The sequence below is a fragment of the Zingiber officinale genome, chromosome 2A (assembly GCF_018446385.1).
Source record: "Zingiber officinale cultivar Zhangliang chromosome 2A, Zo_v1.1, whole genome shotgun sequence".
NCBI classification, from domain to species: domain Eukaryota; kingdom Viridiplantae; phylum Streptophyta; class Magnoliopsida; order Zingiberales; family Zingiberaceae; genus Zingiber; species Zingiber officinale.
In genome coordinates, this window is record NC_055988.1 from 11578977 (window position 1) to 11592873 (window position 13897).

Below are 13897 nucleotides of genomic sequence, written 5' to 3' on the forward strand. Positions count from 1 at the left end.
CATTTCAACAATATTAAAAGCATCATAAAATTACTGTAGTAGCCCATTAGTGGCTATTACAATGTTATAACAACCATTTAATGATGCTTATATTATTGCAATAATTACTAAATGACTGCTGCAATAAGTTTATAATGATTTTAATTTTTTAAAGCTGATAAGTTTAAGTAATTTTAATAAGTTGATAAAGAATTTTAATATAAAAGTAGTATATGTATAATATCTTTCAGATCTTTTACAGTGCGCACTGGTGTAGGCGTCTGAAATGAATCTTGACATCTAAATTTGTTCAGTATTTTTTTTTATTTTATTTTAATGTATATTATATGTATTTAAAATTTAAGATTTTAAGATTTAGAAAATTTAATTATAATAAAATTTGAGCCAATAAAATATCTTCTTTTGATATTCAGATTTTTCTTTGGATTATATATATATATATATATATATATATATATATATATATATATATATATGCTCATATGTTATATTATATATATTTAGGATTTAAGATTTTAAGATTTAAGGATTGAGTTATAATAAATTTAAATTAATAAAATTTTATGTTAAGTTTAGATTTTTTTATTATAGTATTTAAGATAAAAATTTATTCTCTACTAGATATTTTTAAAGAAATATTAATTTAAAAAAAATAAATTCAGGAATTAGCGCCTGCCTCCCTGTAGCACAGATGGTCCACAACAGATCACTTGTCTGAATTAGTATATCTTAATACCTTGTAACAGATGTGGCTAAGAGTCATGAAATAAGTATATTTTTAATAAAAAAACAAAAGTCAATTGATGTTTCCATTAATTTGGAGGTCTCTTTTTGATTGTTAGACGTTGAGAAAATGAATGACTGTTGTTTCTTTTTCATCTTTTTTTTGCTGCATAATATCAAGGAGACGAAGGGGCATCATTTCTCCTTCGTTTTCCTTAACCTTCTTATAAAAGGAGCGTCCAAGCAATAAGAAAAGAGCAAGCGAAGCAAAGTGATCAGAGAGAACGCAACAGAGGGTTTGTGATATGATCAAAAGTAGAACATCTGAGATTTAGTTCGTGAACCTTGAAGCGCTTTCCGGTTGCCCATGATCGTGCTTCCGACAGCAACAGTGTCTTTGTCGATCAGCATCTTCATCTGGGGTTTCTTCGGGAGATCACTGTGAGTGGTTATCACTTTGAATTCGTTTTCATTTCATGCTCTCAAAGAAACAACAATGGTATCAGAGAAAGTTTTTGAAAGCATGTAAATCCCCGTGGCTGAGAAATCACGATCGGTTGAGAAATTGCGAAGTTGCAATTTCTGGGATCTCTGCCAAATCTTGTTTATGTGATTTCCACCCGGAATCTCGTAGTTCTCGGTGGCATAAAGTCGCGGCAGAGGAGTGCCGGCAATCGTGTTTTTAATACCGATGAAAATCGACGTGAGAAAGCCTGGCATTTTTCTGTTGCCGATGTCACCGCGAAGAAGATGAACAGTGCATTTTTTTTTTGTTTTAATCGATTACTCAATCGATTCATGCATTTTGAATCGATTGAGAAGGAAATTGAATCGATTAAGTTCACGACACAGTGACTTAATCATTCATCAATCGATTGAATGAGATGCACAGTGAATGAATCGATTGAAGAGAAATTCAGAAAATGCGAACAGCACACTGAATCGATTCAAGAATCGATTGAAGCACACTGAATCGATTGAAGAAAAAAAAGGTTGAACAGTATTATTTTTACTAAGCACAATGCATGTAAAAAAAAAATCTCTTCACGTATATCAATCACTTCATGTTTAAAGTTTAATTAGATATATTTATTAATTAATTAAATACATAAGGAAATGTATTATTAATTAATAAATAGATATTTAATTAATTTATGATTCAATTAATTAAAAATTGAACCAGACCAACTTATCCAATAAAACCCAGGTCTGGTTTAAATTATTAGTTGATTTAAGAAGACCAGTTTGATTCAATGATACCTAGATCTGGTTCAAATTATTTGTTGGTTTAACCAGTTCGGTGTATTATTGAATTAATTGAGGTGATTTTGATTACATAAGTTGGGATGATCAAATATGACCGAATTAGTTCTGTTGTGTCAGATTTGATCATAAAAAAAATTACATTTGTTCTAATGGGTCAGACTTAATCCAATGGGCAATTGGATGAATCAAACGGACCTAAGTTTGATCAATAAGTCTGAGATTGACTCAAATGAGTTTAAACAATAACAGAACATAGGTCAGAAATCCCTGTCCAATTAGATTAGTTCTAATGAGGACGATAGACTAAGCTTAAGAACCAGATTCTTGATCAACCAATCTAATGTGTCAGTCACATAAGACTCTCCAAAATAAGGAAATTTGTTTTTCTTAATTACTTGTGTATTATGTATATTTTGTTCTATATGTGGGAATTGAATATGAACGGTTTTTATTACTGGTCTGTCGCTTTTGTACTGACATCATGATTTTCAATTCCAGATACAAAGAATGATATACATGATGACTGGTCGCTATGAACAACAACATGAACTATGGGAGGAGATCAAAAAGCTGGAATATGACCTGGATCACGGAGTGTAGGTTTATTGGTCGGCTTGATTGGTTGTTTCGAATCTTGAGCAAGAAGGGTATCCAGTCCAAGAAAAAGAAAGAAGATGGGCTCTGGTTTATTTATTATCGGAACATCTAAGGCAGATAGTATTCCAACTTTGGGATGATTCTGAAGGGCACATCTTGTTGGAGGATCGGTGGCCGGCTTGAAGGGGGGTTGGATAGACGGCACCCCCAAATCCTTGCTTCCTATGATGTTAGCGCAGCGGAATACAAACAAACACAAATAGAAAGCTAAACACTAAATACAAGAATGGAAATGCAAACCGCTAATACGTTCGTTTACGTGGTTCGGAGATAACTTGCTCCTACTCCACGGCGTGTCCGTAAGGTGGACGATCCCTCAATCCGTCGGTGGATTAGTCCCCGGCAAACTCCGGCTAGCTCAACCTCCTTGTGGGTGGAGAAACCTCACCACAACACTCTCCAAAAACACTTGGACACAAGGGAACCTTTGAGCACTTAGTGACTACTAATTAGGCTTTAACCAAGTCTAATTTCGTCGCCTTGGCCGGCCATACCAAGCTCCTTCTTATAGAGCTTGGAACAAATCAGAACCTGATTTGCTCGTTACCAGTCGACTGGTCCTTGCACCAGTTGACTGATGCCAGCCCAACGGCTCTCTCAACGGCTATCTGCTACAGTGCATCAGTCGACTGGTCCATACACCAGCCGACTGCTACAGTACGCTACAGTAACTGCTACAGTACCGCTACAGTACCGCTACAGTAAACCCCTAAAACTTGGATTTTACTCCGAGTACAATCTCTCATGCACTTGTACCCTCACGACTCATTTGACTCTTCTTTGCAGCCTTGACCTCTTGCCTTCAAGCCTACTTCCTTTGGCTCTCGTCCCTCGGATGCATCCAAGCCCGCGGCTCGTCCCCAATGCCATCCTTCGCGTATGCCTCGAAGTCGCTTCCCTCGGCCCTTGTCCTCGCTGCCTTGTCCACGGTCCCTCGGATGCTCCATCCTTCACCGGACCCGAAGCCGTCAACCTGAGTCATATGTGTCACCTGCAGTCCTGCACAACTCAAGTACACATATCAAATAACAAGGGTAATCCTAACTTAAACCCTTTGCCCAAACACCAAAACACATGGTCCCACGAACCATTGGGATTGTCCCAACAATCTCCCCCTTTTTGGTGTTTGGCAATACGTTTAAGTTAGGGAAAACAAATAGCAAAACAATATGCTAAAACAAATGGACTTACGATGCCAAGGCTACACACTTGGACTTACACCGCCGAATGGACTTACGTTGCCAAGGTTATACACGTGGCAACCGCCGAATCAATGTATCATGTATTGGAACCTATCCCAAGGCTCCCCCTACACCTATGCTCCCCCAATGAGCTAGGATTTTTACAACGGGTTTTTTTTAAGAACCTATCCCAAGGCTCCCCCTATGCAAAAGGACTAAGGTTTTCCCAACTAAACCTTACTTCTCCCCCTTTGCCTAACATCCAAAAAGTTCTCCAACAATATCCCAATTGTTGAAAACTTATCATCCAAACTGACCCTAAACTCATGTATTAATCCCCCTTGGATCCCATACATCTAAGCGAGTTGACATGGTCACAAACCAATGCTGAAAACAATTTCAGACTGGTATCAGTCGACTGCCCCAAGTGCCAGTCGACTGCCCCCTTCGACAGAACCTTACAGAAGCATTCTGTGGTCGAAAAACACTGTTACCAGTCGACTGGTATCGGCACCAGTCGACTGCCCTCGTCAAAATGAGCTTACAGAACCATTCTGTGCTCAAAAACATTGTTACCAGTCGACTGGTACCCTATTTCTGAAAAAATCAGCCTTTTCAGGCCACCTTCAGAAATGCACCAGAAATTCCCTAGACCTCCAAAAATTCCCAAATTTTGTGGAGAGGTCTATTGTACCCTTGTCTACTTGGGAAAAATATATTAAAAAATATATCTATTACCAATCCCAAGATTGACACAAAATCCAAAACTAGCTAAATGGTTCAATTGAACCTTGACCTAAAGTCCTAGTTTTGGCTTCCTGTTGATGTATTTGCCTATACCAACCCACAATGCATCCCTAGCATTGGTTTGTATGGCATCTATACATCCAAAACCAATTATCATGCAATATGACCCCAATTGTCATATTTCTTGCATGAAACACAAACCATGTGTGCCAATTCCCTAGGTTTGAGACTCAAGTCCGTCTCTAAACCACTTGGCACACTCCATGGCTCCTCTAGACTCCCAAGTAGAACCCACCTGAGATCCATTGGCCATGGGTCCCAATTTGACTCTTTGAGCTCCCCCTAGAGCTCTTAACCTTAGCCACCTCCCTAGGTGACTCATCTATTGTGGCTACACCACAATGATGTCCCTTAGAAGATCTCCTTATCTTCTTGATCTTGGACACATCATCCTTGCCATAATCATATGCAACCCTAGCATATTTATTTTTAGCCTTGGATGGCTCTCCCTTGCCCTTATCATGTGCCACCTTAGCACATGGTCTCCTTTTGACCTTGGAGACACTAGATCGGTATCCCAAACCCGATCTATCATTGTTGGGTTTTTGACTCCCCAACACCATACTTAATCCCTTAGATCCAATAGTGAATCTCTTAAGGAGTTTCTCTAAACCATCAAGCTTTGCCTTCAAAGCTTGATTCTCCCTTTCTAGGTTCCTAACCCTAGAGTCAACATGTCCACCTTGGACATTCCTAGACCTACCCTTTCTAGGCATATGTCTCCCCTTCTTGGGATTAATGTCTTGGGTCTCCTTAGGTCTACCATTTCTAAATTTATCATGCATAGATTTCCTAGGGTTATGATCCACATTTACCCTACTCCTATCATGATATCTAAAACCAAAATTTTGCATGGGCATATAATGATTAACATTATTTTTCCTAGCATGCATGGAGGAGTTTAAATTTGAATTAACCTTCAAGTTAGGGTATACCTCCCTTACCCTTGAAGCTCCCCCTTGACTCTTGCTTCTCTTCTTCTCCCATTTCTTCAAATGCGCCAACTTCTTGATTTCTTTCTTCTTTGGGCATTTGGTGTGGTAATGACCCCGCTCACCACACGTGAAGCACACTATGTGCCATTTTTTCTCCTTCTTTTGGGCTTCTTTATTCCTACAACCCATGTTAGTATTCAAAATAACTTGATTGGGTTTAGGAGATACCTCTTTCTTACTCATAGGACATCTACTCTTGTAGTGTCCTTTCTTATTGCACCCGAAGCATACAATGTGGTCCTTGAACTTAGCTTCGGTGGAGGTGCTCACTAGGTTGACCTCCAAGACCTCTTCTTCATCCGTCTTGGATTCTTCTTCAACCCTTGAGGATGTTGATGATGCTTCATCTTCCTTCTCCTCCTCGGATGTTGAGCGTGACTCAACTTCCGTTTGCTCCACCTCCTCTTCTTGAGCTATTAAACTCAACTCCTTGGGTTCCACATCCGATTGGTCCTTCTTCTCCTCTTGGACCACTTCATCACTTTCTTCGGATTTTTCTTCTTCTTCTTGTGTAGGCAAAAATTCCTCCCATGGAAATTTCTTCACTTTGCTCCACAAATCATGGGCGTTCTTATACTCACCTACACCATTTATCACATTAGGAGGCAATAAATCAATTAAAATTGCTATTACCTTTGAGTTTGCCTCCGATCGTGAGGTTTGCTCCTCCGTCCAATGTCGTGTTCGGAGCTTCTTTCCTTTCTTGTCTCTTGGGGCTTCAAATGGTTCTTCGACGACCATCATTGTGTCCCAATCCGTGTCGAGGAAGCTCTTCATCTTCACCATCCAAAAGGTGATGTCCCCAAGGCTTCCTCCTTCAAATTTTGGAGGGACAATAAACCCGGCCATCTTATGCTTCCTTGGCGGTTAGTCCAACGGAGAGCGTCCTCGCTCTGATACCAATTGTTGGAGGATCTTGCGGCCGTTTTGAAGGGGGGTTGGATAGACGGCACCCCCAAATCCTTGCTTCCTATGATGTTAGCGCAGCGGAATACAAACAAACACAAATAGAAAGCTAAACACTAAATACAAGAATGGAAATGCAAACCGCTAATACGTTCGTTTACGTGGTTCGGAGATAACTTGCTCCTACTCCACGGCGTGTCCGTAAGGTGGACGATCCCTCAATCCGTCGGTGGATTAGTCCCCGGCAAACTCCGGCTAGCTCAACCTCCTTGTGGGTGGAGAAACCTCACCACAACACTCTCCAAAAACACTTGGACACAAGGGAACCTTTGAGCACTTAGTGACTACTAATTAGGCTTTAACCAAGTCTAATTTCGTCGCCTTGGCCGGCCATACCAAGCTCCTTCTTATAGAGCTTGGAACAAATCAGAACCTGATTTGCTCATTACCAGTCGACTGGTCCTTGCACCAGTTGACTGATGCCAGCCCAACGGCTCTCTCAACGGCTATCTGCTACAGTGCATCAGTCGACTGGTCCATACACCAGCCGACTGCTACAGTACGCTACAGTAACTGCTACAGTACCGCTACAGTAAACCCCTAAAACTTGGATTTTACTCCGAGTACAATCTCTCATGCACTCGTACCCTCACGACTCATTTGACTCTTCTTTGCAGCCTTGACCTCTTGCCTTCAAGCCTACTTCCTTTGGCTCTCGTCCCTCGGATGCATCCAAGCCCGCGGCTCGTCCCCAATGCCATCCTTCGCGTATGCCTCGAAGTCGCTTCCCTCGGCCCTTGTCCTCGCTGCCTTGTCCACGGTCCCTCGGATGCTCCATCCTTCACCGGACCCGAAGCCGTCAACCTGAGTCATATGTGTCACCTGCAGTCCTGCACAACTCAAGTACACATATCAAATAACAAGGGTAATCCTAACTTAAACCCTTTGCCCAAACACCAAAACACATGGTCCCACGAACCATTGGGATTGTCCCAACACATCTCATATTCAGAGATGTGCAGATAGTTACTTCATTTGAAATGGAGTCTTGAAGAATCTGAAGCAGATCAAGATCCAAAAGAAATAGACCTCGAAGAATTTGAGAAGGATCCGAAAATGGATCCTCAAAATTTTGAGGAGGATCCAAATCCTGCAGAATCTTAGGAGGATCTAGAAATGGACCCTGAAGATTCTGAAGAGGATCCAGAGATGAATCCCGAGGAGGATATAGAAATGGATCCCGAAGAATCAGAGGAGGATCCTCAAGAGTGTGTAGAAGATCCAGAAATGGATTTGATGGATACATCTGAGGCTGATCCACTCATCATAGAGTCCGGGATAAACGGGATACAATTGCCCACTGCTCTAGCATTTATCCTAGTGGGAGTAGTGCTGGCCTATATAGTTCATTAGTGTTCTATTTACTGTCGTTATGTACGAACAATATTAGCTCATTTAGTTTTTGAATCATGTAATAATCTTTGTCGTTATGTACGAACAGAATTATATAATGAAAAGTTATGTTATATGTTAACAAACTTGTAAATGATTAGTTCATTTTATGACATGATTAGTTCATGTGAATATGATTCGTTCATATATCCATATGATTAGTTCATATGGAAAATGAGTTCATTTTAATAATGATTCGTTCATTAGATGAGATGTGTGTAATAAAATTGATCAATGTTAATTACATTAGAACATACGAATAATGAGTGAAAACAAAGTTATCACTTGATTTTGTAAATTAATTCTAATTTACATTGAGTCAATAATTAATTGCATATATATGAATTACACTGAAATAATAAATAATATATTTATTTATGTAGATCATGACAACTAAAAACATCATAGCTGAACTCAATAAGGGCTAGAAATTATATGGGGATAACTACAAAATCTAGTATCTCAAGATACAATACGTTCTTGAGGAACAAGAAGTTCTAGAGGCTGTAAATCAAATCACGGAAGAACTAGCTGATGGTTCTATAACACAACACAGATGTGACCTTAATGCCTATAAGGTATGGAAAAGGAAGGACTTCATTGCTAAGGGTATATTAATTAGTTCAATGGTGGATGACCTGATATTTGAGTATGAGCCATTACCATCGGCTCATGGTATCTGGGCAACCCTTAGAGAGAAGTATAGTGGAGTAAGTCTGAGTAAGCTCCGTCAGTTAACTATCAAGTTTGATAGCTATAAAAAACGCTCGAATGTTACCATGCCCTAACATCTCAGGGAGATGGGTAACATGATTCGAGAGCTTAAGACTGTTGGTCATGCGTTGATCGATGAACAACAGGTTCAAGCAATTATCTGTTTCCTTCCTGATTCTTGGGAAACGATGAAACAAAATCTGACCCACAGTGAGAGTATCAAGACTTTCACCGATGTCTCACACCATGTTGAACTTGAGGCAGAGAGGATTGAATCCGCAAGGATTTCTAGTCAAGTTTTTGTAGTTGAATGTTCTGGTTCCAAGAATAAGAAAAGAGGGTTTAAGAAAGGAAAAGTAAAAGGAAAAGGAAAGGAGGCTAGTGTTGTTGTTGTTAAAAACCAAATCAAGAAGAAAGGAAAGAGATATGGACAAAGACCTATGAGCAAGTTGACCTGCTTCAACTGTGACAAGAAGGGTCATTTTGCTCTAGATTATACTGAGCCTAAAAAGGTAGATTCATTGTTATCTTCTTTCCACGAGCAATATGTTGCAAGTACAGTATTGTTAGCTAATTCGTATCCTTTATGGATTGTGGATTCAGGAGCAACGAACCACGTAGCACGTGATCGAGCTACATATGTGGAGTACCATTGGGTACCAGCTGACAACAAGTGGATATATGTAGGAAATGATGCAATAATTGAAGTCAAAGGAATTGACACTTGCAAGTTCAACCTACGTGGTGGACACACCTTGTTTCTACATGATGTCCTGTATGCTTATGAGATACGACGGAATCTGGTTTCCATCATTTGTCTTCTTGATTTAGGTTATAATGTAAATTTTTATAGCCGTTGTGTGGAACTTCGAATTAACTCTGTGTTAATTGGACATGGTTATGTAACAAATGGTTTTATGGTTCTTGATATAGAACCAAATAATAATAATGGTTGTTTTCCAAACATTGCTCTTACTAGTAAAGCTGATGTTAATGATGAAATTTGGCATGCTAGGTTACGACATATAGGATAAGAACGAATGAATATATTAGCCAAGGAGAGCCTTTTAGGCACTCATGCTAAGATTAACTTGTCTATATGTGAGCATTGTCTTGTTGGAAAGACGACAAAAAAAATTATTTGGTAAGGCTACTAGGGACGAATCACCATTGCAATTAATTCATTTGGATATTTATGGTCCGATAAATATGAAGGCTAGAAATGAAAGTTCTTATTTCATTACATTTATTGATGACTTCACAAGTTTTGGTCATATATATTTGATTTCTCACAAATCTGAAGCACTGGGTTGCTTTATTCGTTACTTGAACGAAGTTGAGAATCAATTGGAACGTAAGGTTAAAACTTTGCGCACTGACCGTGGAGGTGAATATTTGTCGGATCAGTTCAAGACAATATATAATGAGAAAGGGATTATTAGACAGCTAACTATCCCTGGAACTCCACAACAAAATTGGGTTGCTGAAAGAAGAAATAGGACTTTTCTTGAAATGATTAGGTTTATGATGGCGCGGGCTAATTTGCCAATCTCCTATTGGGGAGATGCATTATTAGTTACGGCCTATATACTTAACAAAGTGTCTTCAAAGTTAGTTCCATCTACCCCCACATAAACGTTGGACAGACAGAAAGTCAGATTTAAGTAATCTGAAACCTTGGGAGTCAGCTGCCTACGTTCATGATAAGACTCATGAACATGAAAAATTATGACCTAGAGGTAAGAAGCTATCTTTATAAGATATTCTGAGACTTCTAAGGGTTATATTTTTATTGGTGAGCGACAAGATGGAACCATCTCTTAAATAAAGTCAAGAGATACTACTTTTTTTGAAATTGAGTTCCCAACATGAGGTGAAGTTGATAAGACAATTTCTCTATATGAGATAGAGGAGGAGGATAATGTTCCTTTATTAAAAAATCAGGAGATGTCTGAGTCTAGTCAACCTAGTGGGAGCAATTTACCACTGAATGAGTCAGTTTCTCAATAGTCTAACCTTCGAAGAAGTAGTCATCAGATTATTCCTCAGAGAAGGTGTTGGTTAGTCCTAGGAAAACGTACCGATTCCACTGTACAAAATTTTTTTATACAAGTGTCGAACCTTTCCTTAAATAACCTATTGTGTTCTTTAGAAGTTAAATTAGGAATCGCAGACGGAACTTAACATCATTGATTCCAAATTTAACTTATCTGTTCTTAATGGTTTAGATTTGAATCGCAAGCGGAACTTAACATTATTGATTCAAATCCATCTATGTTATTAATTCCATTAAATATTAATTTTCAAAATTGACTTCCAGGACTGCATGGTGAGGCACATGACCTTCTTGGATATAGGAGCAACCACCATAGCCTAGTCAAAGTCTTTTAAGGAAAGTTAATATTTAATTTCCTTAAATAACCCTAGGTTAATCAAAAGGAACAATCGAATCACAAATTCGAAAAAGAAGAAAACACAAACTCGAAAAATAAATTCAATAAACTAGATGTAATTGCCTCTTGTATTTAGAATTCTTACAAAGAAATAACTTGTATGATGCGGAAGAAAATTACTAGTTATACCTTCTCTTTGTAAGCTAATGACCTCGAGATCTTCTGCCGTATTCCTCGTCTCGCCTTGGACGTCGTGTGGACGATGATCTTCCAAGATGAATACCACCCAAAAGCTTCCTTCCTCTTCTTCTAAAACTGGCCACCACCATCACCAAGGAGAAGAGAGCAAAAGGGAAAAGAGAGGGGAGAGGGAGGGCCGACCACTTGATGATCTTCAAGCAAGAGAATAAGAATTGTGTCTCTTGAAGTCTCCTCACCCCTTCTTTTATATTACTTTCCCAAGGTAAATAAGGAAAAACTTTTTACAAAAAATAAAATCATCATCTAGTTTTTCCTTTTTCCTTTTTATTTTTCCTTTTTTTTCCTCTTGATTGAATCAATCACCAAAATTAATTGATGATGATTTTATTTATTTAATTATGGTCGGCCCCTTGCTTGGGCACCAAGTAAGGTGGCCGGCCACCTCATCAAGGGAAAAAGGAAATATATTTTTTATAAAATTTTACAAGAAAAACTCTTATAAAATTTTACAAGCTCTCTTTCCTAAAGTAGGAGTTAAAAAAGGAAAGTTCTAAAAATTAAAACCATGTTTTAAAATTTAAACTTTTCTTATAAAATTTCCTTTTTTAACATGATGATAAAAAATTTTAATTTTAAAACTTATCTTCCTTTTTTTTCTTAAACCATGAGGATGGTTAAAAAAGGAAAGTTTTAAAACTTTTAAAACTCTCTATTAAAACATGTGGTCAAATTCAAATAAGGAAAGTTTTTAAAATTAATATCTCTCTTTTAAAACTTATAGTTTTCTATAAAGAGAAGATTTTAAAAATTCAAAAATAACCCTCCTTGTTTGAATATTGTGGTCGGCCCCTTCATGCTTACTCACCAAGCAAAGGGCCGACCCCTATAGAAGAGGATGTGGTCGGCCCTTGCTTGGTCACCAAGCATTGGATCGGCCCACTTCTTGGACACCAAGAAGAGCCTTACATTTAGATGGTCTTGAGGCTATAATGAGGTTACGACAGGGACCTAGAGGAGAAATTGGTTTTGGCCTTCCGATGAGCTTGAGTATTCCGTGCTCGCCCCAAACACACAACTCAAGTTCATTGATAATAACTCATTTCACTAGAGATTTATTATCGCACTACCGCACCAATCCCAAATTACATTATGGACTCCTTCTTATCATGAGTGTGTTAGTCTCCCTGTGTTTAAGATAACAAATGTCCACTAATTAAGTAAGTTACTGACAACTCACTTAATTAATATCTAACTCCAAGAGTAGTACCACTCAACTTCATTGTCATGTCGGACTAAGTCCACCTGCAGGGTTTAACATGGCAATCCTTATGAGTTCCTCTTGGGGACATTCTCAACCTAGATAACTAGGACACAGATTCCTTCTATAATCAACAACACACACTATAAGTAATATCATTTCCCAACTTATCGGGCATATTGATTTATCGAGCTAAACCTCACCCTTTGATAAGTCAAAGAAATAAATATTAAATATATGTGCTTGTTATTATATTAGGATTAAGAGCACACACTTCCATAATAACTAAGGTCTAGTTCTTTTACTAAGTCAGTATAAAAAGAACATAACTAAATGATCCTACTCAATACACTTAGAATGTATCAATGTAATTTATTAGTCAAGATAAACTAATACTTAATTACACTACGACTATTCTGATGGTTTGTTCCTTTCCATATTAGTCGTGAGCGACTGTTTATAATTATAGAGAACCGACAACATCATCTTCTGAGTGTGACACCACACTCCATGTTGTCTACTATATAAATTAATTGAACAATTATATTTAACAAATAAATACAGATATTGACCAATGTGATTCTTTTATTTCTAAAATAAATATTTACAAAAGCTAGACTTTTAGTATACACTCCAATAGAAGGTTTGATATTGAGAATGAGGTATTGATGATTCTCCTAGTTGATGATGAGGAACCTTGAACAGTTGAGGAAGCTTTGAGAAGCTCAGTAAGAGAAAAATGGAAAATTACAATGGATGAGGAAATAGAGTTAATGAGAAAGAATCAAGTTTGGAATTAATCGATCTTCCTCCGGGCTGAAGTGCTATTGGGAATAAGTGGATTTTCAAAGTAAAGAGGAAAGCATATGGATCGATTAATCAATACAAAGCTCGATTAGTTGTAAAAGGATATACCCAAATGGAGGGTATTGACTTTGAAGAGACATTCTCTCTAGTTGTGAAGTTTGTGTCAATACGTGTTATCCTAGCTATAGTAGTACAATATGACATGGAATTACATCAGATGGATGTAAAAACGACTTTCCTTAATGGTAATCTTGACGAAGAAATCTATATGGTACAACCAGAAGGTTAGCTGCTGAAAGCCAAGAAAAAAGAGTATGTAGACTTAGGAATTCTATATAAGGGCTAAAACAAGCGTCAAGACAATGAAACATAAGATTTAATGAAGTCATTTTGTCTTATGATTTCAAAATGATTAATGAGGATCATTGTGTTTACTTAAGAAAGGAAAAAGGAAAGTTTGTCATTTTGTCATTATATGTTGATGATATGCTAATAGCTGAAAGTGACATAAAGTGTGTGATAGAAGTCAAAAGTTAG